This window comes from Sus scrofa, chromosome Y (genome assembly GCF_054392235.1).
Source record: "Sus scrofa isolate SSC_HxYL_T2T_F1_AM1 chromosome Y, Sscrofa_HxYL_maternal_Yorkshire_Landrace_v2.0, whole genome shotgun sequence".
In the NCBI taxonomy this organism is placed as follows: Eukaryota; Metazoa; Chordata; class Mammalia; order Artiodactyla; family Suidae; genus Sus; species Sus scrofa.
Window position 1 is genome coordinate 16852562 of NC_139402.1, and position 14236 is coordinate 16866797.

Genomic DNA, 14236 nt, shown 5'->3' on the forward strand with positions numbered 1-14236 from the left:
TAAGTCCCCAATTTTGACTGCCGGAAACAGGCTTAGGCCACCAGTAGGGTAAAGTGGGGAGTGTATTTCAATAGGCCCTCATATCTTGTTAAATTTTCTCCAAAGGATCCAGTGATGTCCTTTGACTCTAGCAAAGCCTGTGGCTGATGAGGGGTGACTGCATCTCTGTGTTGTGCAGGTGGAGCTTGCAAGCATCCCACAGGCAGCAGGACATGCCAGGTTCCCTGAGTCTAGTTATGGTGAAAGGTTAGCCCCTGGTCTCTAATCTGGTCCCAGCTTTGGCTCAGGACTCCTGGTGCCTTCCCTGACCTCTGTGATTGCAGGGAGTTAAGAATTTATCCACACTGGGAAGTCCCCATGCTGTCACTCTCTTCAGCTCGGCCTTTAGAGTCTGAACATCCCACTGGAGGTCCCTATTCCTTTGAAGGGGGTCACTTTGCCTTCCCTTTGGAGCCCTATGTATGGCTTGGCTCTCAGGGCATAATTTGGAACCATAAATGGCAGGGCCAGCCACCCTAAGCAAGCCACAGTTTTGCCTCTCTCTGGTTGGAGACAGTAATGCACTAACTGCTGTATTCCATCTATGGCCAGGGCCCATGCGCTTTGGTTAACACAATGCCTATATTGAACCCACTGCTGTGAGACCTGAGACTTGTTTGCAGAGATTTTGCTTTACTTTAATTTTTCATGATTGTTATTATTCCCATTATCATTGGTTTCCAGTGTTCTGCCAGTTTTCTCCTGTAGAGCAAAGCGACCCAGTCTGTCCCTCTTTATTTCTTCTTCTCTCACTCTCTCTCTCACACACACACACACACACACAGACACACACACACACAATAACGCACAATCACACACCCTCAAACTCTTTTTCTCACATTACCTCCACCATGTTCCATCACCCCTGACTAAAATTCCCCGTGCTAAACAGCAGGATCTCATTACTTATCCATTCCAAATGCAAAAGTTTGCATCTCTCAACCCCAGACTTCAAGTCTGTCCCACTCCTCGCCCCTCCCCCTTGACTGTCTTATTCTCCGAGTGCATGCATTTCTTTCCTCTAGAATGTTTCATTGGTGCCATTTATTCATTTCCAGATCTGTGCTGTCTTATGGCATTTGTCTCTTCCTTTCTGATGTACTTCACTTAGTATATGCATCACTAGTTCCATCCATGTAGTTGCAAATGGCATTATTTTCTTCTCATGAACTCTAGATTTCCACTGTGAATATGTACCACATCTTTTTAATGTACCCTTCTGTCAATGGAAATTTAGGTTGTTTCTATGTCTTGCATATTGTGAATAGTGCTAAAATGAATTTTGCAGTCCATGTATATCTTTCAAGGAAAGATTTATCTGGATATATGCCCAAGAGTGGTATTGTTAGGCCATAGGGTTGTTCTATACTTCGTCTTCTAATGTACAACCATACTGATCTGCATAGTGGTTGTAGTGGTTGTCCCAATTTACTTTCCAACTAACAGTGCAGCTGGGTTCACTTTTCTCCACACCCTTTCTAGAACTTTGTATTTCTTGACTTGCTAATGATGGCCATTCTGACAGGTGTGAGGTGGTACTTCATAGTAATTTTGAGTTGCATTTCTCTAAAAATTAGTGAGGTTGAGCATTTTTTCATGTGCCTGTCGGCCATCTGCAGGTATCCTCTGGATAAATATCTTTTCAGGTTTTTTGCTCATTCTTCAACTGGCTGGTAGGTTTTTTGCTGTTGAGTTTTATAAGTCATTTATTTTAGAGATTAAGCCCCTTCAGTGGCATCATTTGAAAATATATTTTCTCTCATTGCAATGGTTGTCTTTTTTCATTGTTCCCTTTGCTGTGCAAACCTGTCAATTTGATTGAGTCCTTTGTTTATTTTTGCTTTTATTTCTGTTGCTTTTGGAGACTGATGTTGAGAAAAAATCATTTTTATTGTTGATGTAAGAGTATGTTTTGCCTCTCTTCTCTTCTAGTCATTTGAGGTGACCTATCTTATGTTTACATTTTTAAGTGATTTTGAGTTTACTTTTGTACATGGTGTGAGGGTGTATTTCAGTTTCATTGATTTACCAGGAGCTGTCCTGTTTTATCAGCACCACTTTTTGAAAAGACTGTCTTATTCCCATTTTATATTCTTGCCTCCTTTGTCAAGGATTAATTGAATGCAGGGTTGTGAGTTTATTCCTGGGTTCTCTACATCTGTATGTCTGTTTTGGTACCAGTACCACATTGTCTTGATTACTGTGGCTCAGAAAAATTGCCTGATGTCTGAGAGAGTTATTCCTCGTACTTTATTTTCTCCCTTAGTGTTCCATTGCATATCTGGGTCTTTTATGGTTCCATATAAATTTTTGGATTGTTTGTCCTCGTTCGGTCAAAATAACAGGGGTCTTCTGTTAGCGATGTCATTGAATCTCTAGATTTTATTGCATACTATTGCTTTTCTAATAATATTAATTCTTCCAAACATGGATCATGGGATATCTGTTCCTTTATTTGAATCCTTTTAAATTTCCTTATGTTTTATGTTTCAGCTTATAATCTTTCAGCTCCTTGGTCAAGCTTATTTCTAGGTCTTTAAATTTGGGGGGTGCAATTTTCAAAATATTCTATTTTTTTAATTTTTTTATTTATTGTGAGTACACTCAAGTGCAACCAAAATCTGAGTGTCAATTTTGTATCCTGCTACTTTGCCAAATTTGTGGGTCAGTTTGAGTAGTTTTGGTGTGGCCTCCTTAGGATTTTCTATACATTGTGTCATGTCATCTGCATGTAGGGAATATTTTACCTCTTCTCTTCCAATTTGGATGCCTTTGACTTTTTTTGTTTGTCGAATTGCTGTGCCTAGTGTTTTCAATACTATGATGCATAAAATTGGCAAGAATGGGCCTTCTTGTCTTGTATCAGAGTTTAGTGGAAAGGCTTTCAGCTCTTTTCCTTTGAGTATTAAGTTTGCTGTGGGTTTGTCCTAAATGGCTTTTGTTGTGTTAAGGTATATTTCTCAGATCCCCACTTTGGTAAGAGGTTTGATCGTGAGTGGATGTTGGACTTTGTGGAATGCTGTTGCTGCATCTATTGAGAGGATCATGAGGTGTTTTAGTTTTCATATGTTCGTGTACTGTGTGATGTTTTCTGCTGTGAGTATTTTCAACCCTCCTTGCAAACCTGAGACAAAATCCACCTGGTCATTGTGTATGAGTCTTTTCTGGTCAATGATTATTTGACCAAAGGTGTCTGGGTTTCTTTCTGTGTTCTCCATTCTGTTCCATTGTTCTGTCTCACTGTTTTGTTACCATTACCACACTTTCTTGATGACTGCATCTTTGTAAGATGGCTTGAGGTCTCGGAGCATTTCTCCGTTTTGCCTCTTGCTTGTTTGTTTGTGTTGTTGTTGTTGTTTTCTTTTTCTCTCAGGATTGCTTTGGGAAAGCTGGATCTATTTTGTTCCATGTACATTTTTGGATTGTTTGCTTTCTTTCTGTGAAAAAATGTCATGGGTAATTTGATTTGGATTGCATTGAATCTATAGATTGCTTTGTGTAGTATGGCCATATTTACAGCATTAATTTTTCCCATTCAGGAGTGTGGAATATCTTTCCATTTCTCTACGTCTTCTTTAATTTCCTTGATTAATGTTTCATAGTTGTCAGTCTATAAGTCCTTTACCTCCTAGGTCAGGTTTATTCCCAGGTATTTGATTTTTTACCATCCCATTTTTAAAGGTGTAGTATTTTTTATGCCATTCCTAAGTTTCTTCTTTAGTATACAGAAATGCAACTGATTTCTGAAGGTGAGTCTTATATCCTCCTACTTTTCTGACTTTGTGGATCCATTCAAACAGTTTTGAGGTTGAATATTTGGAATTTTCAAAATGTAGTATCATGACATCTGCATAGCATGACCGTTTTACACCTCCTCCCTTCTTATTTGTAGGCCCTTAATTACTATTGTTTGTCTGATTGCTGTGGCTGGGACCTTCAATAATATGTTGAAGATCTGTGGCGATATTGGGCATCCCTGTCTTGTTCCAGATTTTAGTGGGAAGGATTTCAGCTTTTCTCCACTGGGTACAATATTTGCTGAGGGTGTCTTATATATGGCTTTGAATGTGTTCAGGAATGGTCCCTCTATCCAGTTTGGTGAGAGTTTTCAATTGTGAATGGGTTTTAGACTCTGTCACATGCATTTTCTGCATCTTTTGAGACCATCATATGGTTTTTGATGTTTCTATTTTTAATGTGGTGTATGATGTTGATTGATGTACGCATGTTGAACCATCTTTGTGAACCTGGGATGACACCTACCTGGTCGTGGTGTATGAACTTTTTGATATGTTGTTGGTTTGGGTTGGCTGAAATTTTGTTGAGAGTTTTTGCAACTATATTCATCAATGATATTGGCCTATAGTTTTCTTCTTTGGTGGTATGTTTGTCTGGTTTTGGAATTAGGGGAATGCTAGCATCCGCGAATGTCTTTGGGATGGTTCCTTCTTACTCCACATTTTGATAAAAACTTAAGGAGGGTGGGCATCCTTTCCCGTGTGTATGTTTGTTAGATTTTGCCTGTGAAGCCGTCTGGTCCTTGACTTTTATTTGTAGGTAGTTTTTTTTTTTTTTTTTTGATACAGTTAACTTCATTTCTAGGGATCTGTATACTCAGTTGATCTATTTCTTCTTGATTCTGACTGTTCAGGCTGAAAGACTCCAGAACATTTTCCATTTCTTCTACATTGTCAGATTTGTTGGCATATAATTGTTGCTAGCTTTCTCATATGGTTTTTTGTTTTTCTGTAGTATCCACTGTGATTTCTCTTTATTCATTTCTTATTTTGTTTATTTGGGCTGTTCCTCTCTCCTCTTCCTGGTGAGCCTAACCAGAGGTGTGTCAATGTTGTTTACCTTTTCAAAGAAGCAGCTCTTGGTTTGATTGATTTTGTGTATTGTTTCTTTGATTTATTGATTACTCTTTCATCTTTATGATTTCCTTCCTTCTGCTGACTTGATTTTTTGTTGATTCTTCTTTTTCTGATTCACTTAGGTGGTGGGTTAAGTTGTCGATTTGAGACTTTTCCTTTTTGTAAAAGGAAGTCCTGTGTAACGATGAACTTTCTTCTGAGCACTGCTTTGGTGGCATCAAATAGAATTTGAGTGGTTGTGTCTTCATTTTCATTTGTCTCCAGGTAACTTTTACTTTTCTCCTTGATTTCCTCATTGGCCCAAGGGTTTTTTCATAGCATGTAGTAGGTTTTCACCATGTAGTAGGTTTTTTTTTTTTCTCATTTCCTTCGCTGTGGTTGATTTCTAGTTTCATGCATTGTGGTCAGTGAAGATACTTGCAATAACTTCTATACTCTTCTATTTGTTGGGCTTAGCTTCGTGCCCCAATATGTGATCAATTCTTGAGATTATTACTTACACACTTGAGAAGAACGTGTATTCTGATTTTTTTGGGTGTAATGTCCTGAAAATATCGATTAAGTCTATGTTTTCCATTGTGTCCTTTAGGATCTCTGTTGCCTTATGGATTTTCTGTCTAGAAGCTTGGTCCATTGATGTGAGTGGGGTGTTAAAGTCTCCTACTGAGATTGTAGTCCCATCAGTTTTTCCTTTTACATCTGTTAATGTTTCTTTCAGCTATCTGGGTGCTTCTATATTTGGGGCATACATGTTGCTGTTTATAACACCCTCTTCTCGAACAGAGCCTTTAACTATTAAATAGTGTCCTCCTTTGTCTTTCTTTACGGCCTTTGTTTAAACGTCTCTTTTATCTGTTGTGAGTATTGCAACTCCTGCTTTCCTCTCTGGTCCACTGGCATGAAATATCTTTTGCGCTCCCCTCACTTTCAATCTATATGTGTCCTCTTTCCTAATGTGAGTTTCCTGTATGTGGCATATTGAGGGGTTTTGCTCTTTTATCCCATCAGCCACTCTGTGTCCTTTCATTGGAGTGCTCTGTCCATTGGCATTTTATCTGATGATCGATAGATGTTTAGTTATTGCCACTTTAAAACTCTTAGTCCAGATGATTCTATTATTCTTCATTCTTTCTTTCTCCTTTTTTTTTTTTTTTTTGTGTTGGATGGTCTCCATTTGTTTTATGCCTGAGTACTTCTCTTTTCATTTTTGTTGAATGTACTTTTCCATTTTTATTTGTGGTTGCCCTGTTTTTTAAGTATGTTTACCCCATCCTATCACTGTGTGCTTTAGCCTGATAGTTTGATTGCTCTCTAATTGCAGTTTCCTTCATCCTCATTTCCCCCCGTGTTTTTTTTTTTTTTTTTAATTTACAGACGTGATTTTTGTATTGCTGTAGTCTTTCAGCTTTTGTTCATTGGAGAAATACTTTATTTCCCCTTCTATGTTAAATGGTATTCTTGCTGGATAGAGTATTCCATGTTGCATATTGTTTTTCCTTTCAGTTCTTTAAATATCTCTTGCCATTCTCTCCTGGCCTGTACAGTTTCTGTGAAGAAATCAGCTGATAGCCTTATGGGGGTTTGCTTTTAATTGACATTTTGCTTTTCTCTCGCTGCCTTTAGAATCCTCTCTTTATCTTTAATTTTTGCCTTGTTATTATATGTCTTGGCGTGGTTCTATTTGGGTTCAAGTTGTTGGGACCGTCTGTGCTTCTTGTATCTTGAAGTCAGAATCCTTTAGATTTGGAAAGCTTCCAGTGGTAATTACTTAAACTATGTTTTCAACCCCCTCTTCTTTTTCTTCTCCTTCTGGAATTCCTACTATGCAAAGATTGGCCCACTTTCTATTATACCGTAAGTCTCATATGGCTTTCATCTTTTTCCATTTGGTTTTCCTTCTGCTCTCCTGTTTGGCTGATTGTCATTGTTCTACCTTCCACATCCCTAATTCATTCCTCTGTGTTAGTCATTCTGGTCCTTACTGCCCTTAGCTCTGTTCGTATCTCTGCAAATGAATTTTTTGGATTTGCTTGGCTCCTCATGTTTTCTTGTTCCTTTCTGAGGGTGTCTGCATTCCTGTTCATATCTTGTCTTCATTCCTTCAGTCTCTTCACTGTCTCCCTTTCGAACTCCAGGTCTGTCAGACTGCTTCAGTGTTGAAGGTTTTAGGTGAATCTTCCCATTGTGTAAACTGGGCATGTTTTCTGAGCTTCTTCATCTTGCTTGTGTTTTCCATTTTCTGTGAATTTGGGGAAGCCAAAGTGTAGTTTGGCACAGTCCAGGATGCACCGCGGTGGTGCGGCACTTCAGCAGGGCATGCATGGCTTGCTGGGTCACACTGCTGAGCCTAGGTTCTTTCCATGGCCAGGCATGGTTGGGCATTGTGCACCATTGTGGTCATTCACTTCCTGCAGCCAGCATGGGCTTGCTGAGGTGCTCTGCAGTGGTGGGGCCCTTCCTGAGGTCAGGTGGGGCTGGATGGTATGGGAAGTGGTGGAGGCACACCCCTGCAGTTGGGCAGGGCTTTCCCAGGTGCTCTGTGGCAGCAGAGTGCCTCCTGTGGGCATGCGGTGCTTCTCAGTGTGCTCAGCTCATCAGTTGCCAAGGATGGGTGGGGCTGGCCTCCTTGCTCTGTGGCACAAAGTTGCTTCGTGGGGGTGGGCAGGACTAGCCAGTTCACTCCATGGCAGAGGGCCCTTCCTGAGGGTGGATGGGCCTGGCAGGTGTGCACCATGGTGGAGGTGAACTTCCCACATGTGCCTGGGGATTGCTGGGGCATGCCATTCAGCAGAGCACTTCCCAAAGGGGGCAGTCCTGGCCTGGTTGCCCCATGGCAGGTGGGTACTTCCCAAAGGCTGGTGGGCCTGGCCAGGGCTTGCCACATTGGAGTTGCCCTCCCTGCACATGGGCGGGGCTTGCCCTGGTGCTCCATGGCAGTGGGGTCCTTCCTGAGTGTGGGCAGTGCTGGCCAGCTCTCTCTGTAGTGGAGAGAGCTTCCCAAGTGTGGGTGGGGCTGGCAGCTGCCCACGGAGGTGGAGGTGCATTTCCCATGGCTAGCTGGGGCTTTCTGGGGCAACCTGTAGCAGTGGAGCACTTCCCAAGGGTAGGCAGGGCTGGACAGTTTCCACTGTGGTCGTGGTGCATTTCCCAATGTGGTGAGGAGTTTCCCAGGGCATGTCAGGGCAGTGGGGCACTTCGCATGGCTGGGCATAATTCCAGACATAAGTTCTTCCAATACGTTTTCAAAAATCTTTTCTTTTACTTCTCCTTCTGGAATTCCTACTATGCACAGATTGGCCCACTTTATGTTATCCCATAGGTCTCTTACATTGCTTTCAGGGTTTTTTTTTCATTTGGTGTTCTGTCTGCTGTCCTATTTGGGTGATTTGCATTTTCTATCTTCCACATCACTAATACATTCCCCTGCATTATTCATTCCAGCCCTTACTGCCCTTAGCTCACATTGTAGGTCTGCAAATGAATTTTCTAGATTTTCTTGGCTCCTCCTTATGTTTTCTATTTCTTTTCTGAGGGAGTCTGTGTTACAGTGCTTATCTTCTCTGAATCTCTTTCGTATGGTCACTCTGTGCCTTTTGAACTCACAGTCCGTCAGACTGTTTGAGTGTTGAAGGTTTTAGGTGAATTCTCCTGTTGCATAAACTGGGAATGTTTGCTGAGCTTCTTCATCTTGCTTGTGTTTTCCTTTTTGTGTGAATTTTGGGAAGCCAAAGTGTAGTTTGGCACAGTCCAGGGCACATGGTGGTGGTTGGGCTCTTCCTGAGGTCAAGCAAGGGTGGCCGGGTCACACCACCATGGCTAGGTGCTTCCTGTGGGCAGTCAGTGTGGCTGGGTTGTGCTGCTCTGGTGGGGAGTTTCCGTAGGCTGGGTGGGGCTGGCCATTGTGTTCTGCCTTGGCAGTGCACTTCTTGAAGCCAGGTAGGGCTTGATGGGTTGTGCCACAAGATTGGAGGGCTTCCTGAGGGCATGCAGGGCTGGCCAGTGCCTGTCATGGTGGAAGTGCACTACTCCTAGCCTGATGGGTCTGGTTGGTGTACGTCCCATTGTTGGTGCCCTTCCTGCAGCCAGGGGCAGCTGCCTGTGGTTCTCTCCAGCAGTGGAGGGCTTCCCAAGGGTGGGGAGGGCTGGCCGGTGCATGCCTTGGAGGACGTTCACTCCCCATGGCCGGGAGCATCTTGCCCTAGTGGTCAATAGCAGTAGGGGCTTCCCGAGGGTGGCGGTGCTGGCTCTCTCACGCTGTGTCAGCAGAGCCCTTCCCAAGGGTGGGCAGGGCTGGCCTGTTCCTGCTGCTGTGGTGGTGAACTTCCTGACTTGGGGAGGAGGTTGCTGGGGTGCACCAGGGCAGTGGGGCACTTCCTGTGGGTGGAACACCAAGGAGGTGGTTGCCTTCCCATGGGTAGTGGGCCCAGTCCACTGCAGAAGGAATGTGGCTTCTCCCCGGGCATGCCCGTGGTGGAAGAGGGGGATGTGCTGGGAATGCCGTCTGTGCTCTACTAGCTGTTGTTCAAGTGAAAATGCTGTGGAGCAAGGAGTATTCTCTGGTGGCCCACACATCCTGCTCTCCCCTCCCAACAATGGTGCAACGTCTCTCCTGCAGGCCCAGACCTTCTCCTGGGTTCCCTCTCTTGTGGCTTTCCAGTCCCCAGCCCTTAGCACTTTGCAACCCTTCACCCCTGGGGCACCACTTCCTCATCTCTTATGCTGTCTCCACACCACCAATCCCAGCCTGCTCCCAGAGACTCACCTCCGAAGCTTAGGGATTGGCACCCAGTCCCCACCAAAGCGTCTCAGTCTTTGGGACCTGTGCCAGCGGTCCTGATGATCTGTGTGGCTCTCACACTGCCTCTCAGTCCTCTGACCTGCTGATGCACTTTTCGTGGCATCTTGGAGATCCCTTGGACTCAGCTGATCTTTCCGCAGGTTCAGTGAGTTTCCAGGGTGTGGGTTCCCTTTCTCCTTCACCGTTCCCTCTCAGGAGTCCAGTCCTGATGCCCCTTCTCTCTCTCTCCTCTTTTCTGTTGTTTTATCCATTGCGTCAAGAGATTCTTCCCATTATTAAAGGTTTCAGTTCTTCTGCCAGCGTTCAGTTGCTGTTCTGAGTCATTTTACATGTAGATGTGTATTTTTTGTTGCATCTGTGGGAGAGGTGAACAAATCCCCCTACTCTTTCACCATCTGGGCTCTCTAAAATTGGGTCCTTCTTTATCTTTCTCTATGGCCTTTGTTTGTTTCAAAGTCTATTTTGTCTACTATGCGTATCACAGCTCTTGCTTTCCTGTCTTGACCATTGAAATATCATGTCCCGTTCTCTCACTTTCAGTCTATATGTATTCTTTGCTCTAAAGGGAGTCTCTTGCAGACAGCAGGTTGTGTTTTTGCTTTTTGATCCAATCTGCCGCTCTGTGTGTATTGATCAGAGTACTCAGTCCCTTGACCCTTAAGGTAACTATTGAGAAACATGTATTTATTCCCATGTTAAACCTTGCTTTTCAGTTGATTCGGTGTATTACCTTGGTTCTTTTTTTTCTTTTTCTTTTTTCTTTTTTTAATGATTTCCATTTATTTTATGCTTGGATACATTTTGTTTTAGTTTTCATGAATGGAATGTTTGCTTTTGATTTGTGGTTTCCCTGTTTTTCAAGTATGTTAACCACTTCCTACCTCTGCTTGCTTTAGCCTGGTAGTCATATAGGCTCAAACACATTATTTAAAATTAGGTGTCTATATTTTCATACTTACTTAGCTACATTCTATGCTTTTGAATTTCTTCAAGAACTTTGTGTTTGTCCTTTTGGTGTTCCTTGTGTTTCTCATCACTTTTAGAGTAGATTTTTGTTTGTTTGTTTGTTTGTTTGGGTGATGTATGCTGGCTTACTTAAGTGACTGCTTTCCAATCTGTATATCTTCTGTTGTATTTCTCCTTCTCCTTCTTCTTCTTCTTCTTCTTCGTCTTCTTCTCCTTCTCTTTCTCCTCCTCTTCCTCCTCTTTCTCCTTCTTCTTCTTCTCCTTCTCCTTCCCCCTCCCCCACCCTCTCTCCCTCCTCCACCCCTCCCTCTCCCACTCCCCATCCTTCTCCTTCTCCTTCTTTTTCTTCTTCTTCTTCTTCTTCTTCTTTTTCTAGCCATTTCAGTATTTGTTTAGAATGGGTTTAGTATTCGTGTACTTTTTTACCTTGTGATTGTTGGAGAAATTCTCTGTTTCCCTTTCCAGTTCAAATGATACTCAATAAATAAATAAAAACATACATAAATGAATAAATAAATAAATGAATAAATAAATAAATAAATGATAGTCTTTCTGGGAGGAGTATTCTAGGCTTCAGTGTTTTTCCTTTTGGAACTTTGATTATAGCTTGCCAATTTCCTCAGGCCTGTAGTGTTTCTATAGGGAAATTAGGTGATTTAGGGGTTCTCTTATAGTTAATGCGTTGTATTTCTCTTGCTGCCTTTAGAATCCTCTCTTTATCTTTATCTTTGGCCATTTCCATTATAGTAGGTCTAGGTGTGGGCATATTTGTGTTCAGCCTGTTTTGTGCCTTCTGTGATTACTGTATTTTGATGCCTGTTTCCTTTAGTTTGGGAAAATTTTGAGACATAATTTCTTCCAATATATTTCCAATCCACTTTTCTTTTTCTTCTGCCTCTTGAATTGCTATTATGCATAGATGGACCCCTGTTATGCTACCCCATAGATCTCTTATGTTGCTTTCATGTGTTTTCATGTGGTTTTCTGCCTGCTGTCCTGATTGGGTGATTTCCATTATGCTATCTTCCATGTCACTAATTAATTCCTCTGCACTCTTCACTCTGCCTTTTAGTGCCTTTAGCCCAGTTTGGCTATCTGCAAAAGACTTTTCTAATTTTTCCCTATTTTCCCCTAAATTTCCTCATTCCTCTCTAAAGTAATTGACATGACTGTTTGTAATGTGCTCGTAAATCCCTGATATTCAGCCTTCATTCCTTCAGTATATATTCACTCTACCCCTTTTGAACTCAGTGTCTTTTGGCCTACAGAGGTCTGTTGCATTGTTTCTGCTTCACATGAAATCTCCTGTACCTTAAATGGGAATTGTTCCTGAGATTCTTCATCGTGTCTATGATTTTCTTTTTCTGTGAGTTTGGGGAAGCCAAACTCTAGTCTTGGAGGGTTACTTCTAGGCAAGAGCAACCCTTTGTATTTTGTGGGGTGTTACCATTTATTTGGGGCATGGAGGATTCCATTCTTGCTGGCTCAATCTTGGGAGTGAGCAGGCCATTATCCCGAGGGTGCAGAGTGTATTTCCAGGGAGAGGGAGGCAGTGGGTAGGGCTGGTAGACAGTGCCTTCTTACTGAGGTCTTAGCAGCAGCAAGTACATGCAGGGAGGTGGCACAGGCTACTCCTTGTTTCAAAGCCTTGGGCATGATAATGAGCTTTTTGCAGAATCATGAGGTGCCCAGAGCATTTGGTAGCGGCAGTTGCAGTGGCAGTGGCAGTGGCAGTGGCAGTGGCATGGTTTGTGAATTCCCAGAGAAATTGGAGCAGAAACAGGTAATGTTTTGTCACAATGACCTCTTCTGAGGTGCCCTCTGAGGTGATTAGGGCCACAAGCGGTGCTTGTTTCTGGACCCCTAGTGGTAGCAGGCCATGCACACCTCTGGAGTGGGAGATAACCATGGGGGTTTGCCCCCCCAGCTGAGGACCCTTATAAGAAGCAGCCTGTCCCTCTTAGCCCACACAGGAGGTGGTGCACCACTGCTCCTAGTTACACGGTCTTGGCAAAGGACAGTGTTCAACCTTCTGGGTGCTTCTTCCCTGAAACTGTCAGAGCATTTGGCACTGACAGTTGCAGGGCAGTTATATGGCCAGGGTGTTGACAGCAATACTGGGTGGTGATCAGTTGTAGTGCCCGCTCTGATTTCTGACCTCTGAGGTGACTTGGTCACAGATTGGACCTGATCTCACACCCCTACTGGTGGCAGGCCTTGAGTCCCTGTGGTTTCTGAGATGACTGCTTTGGTTTGTCCCTGCTGCCTATAGATTACTCAAGAGGCACCACATCTCACTTACCCACCTGATGCCCATAGCCCCCACCAGAAGGATCTGGACACCCATAGCCAGCACAAGAAGTGCCCAGGCTGCTGTAGCACAAGCAAGTGGCTTCTTGCCACCTGTAGCCTGCACCAGGGGCACCCTGCCCTCTGAAAGTCTGTGGACGTGTGAGCAGGGAGATTCCATTAGCATCTGCCCCTCCTCCTTTTGCCCTCTGCAGCAATGGCACATTGCTTTTTAAGACAAAGTGGGGTCCTTTCTACTCCAAGGATGGCTCTGAGGTGACTCTTGGTTTGATTGAAAATAATTCTTCTGAATGTACTCCAGAAAGACAGTAAAAGAGAAACATAAGAAGCTGCTAAGTCAAACAGATTCTATATCTTCAAGGGACCTGTTCACCTGGCTGAGGTTTGGTGTTAAAGGCCAGCCTTTGTATTTAAGCCTAAGCCTGTCTTTGTGTAAAACAAGAAAGCAACCTCTAAGTGTGAATCGGGACATATAAAGGGGTGGAGATAAAGGCAAAAATAACCTAGAACAGTTTGAGGATTTTAGAGAGAAAATGACACCCCCATTTTTCTTCTTCTTCTTCTTCTTTTCTTTTTATGTAAATGGTTCACTGATAAACTACCACCCTGTGGTGACCATGATGCAATCTCTGATGATGTCATGTGGATATTGTTGTTGCAGTTATGGTGTAAATTATGGTCATGCTTCCTGGGGAAGCTAAAATATGCTATTGCTTTGACTGTGAAATGTACTTTTTAAGTAATTGTTTACCTTTTTTTTTTGTCTTTTTAGGGCCACCCCTGTGGCATATGGGTGATCCCAGTCAGCGTCAAAGCAGAGCTCTGTCTGCTGGCCTACATCCACCATAGCAATGCTGGGACTGAGCCACATCTTTAACTCACATCACAGCTCATAGCAAGGCTGGGGCTTTAAACCACAGAGTGAGGGCAGAGGGTGAAGCTGCTTCCTCATGGACACTAGTTAGGTTTGTTAACCTCTTTGCCATCATGGGAACTCAATGGAATTTATTGATTTATTTTTTCTTTGCAATGAAGACAATCGTGTCAACTAATATCCAAGTTCCATTTGAAGTAACAGATAGACTATAATGCAGCTGAGAAAACACTAAGTAAATACTATGTATTTTCCCTTTCCAAATTGACTTTTATTTGCCCCTTTCTCCAAACCATCATAATTGAGACCCCCATTCAATACAACCTGTACTATTTCAGAAATCTCTTGACAGCTATTCTCTATTTCCTTAGTTCC

The 14236-nt window shown here is 43.0% G+C and overlaps 1 pseudogene; it reads right to left on the bottom strand.

Annotated features, from left to right (window-relative positions):
- Positions 1-13024, bottom strand: part of LOC110257876 (small ribosomal subunit protein uS5 pseudogene) — a 54746-nt pseudogene extending 41722 nt beyond the window's left edge.
- Between the last annotated feature and the right edge of the window lie 1212 nt (positions 13025-14236).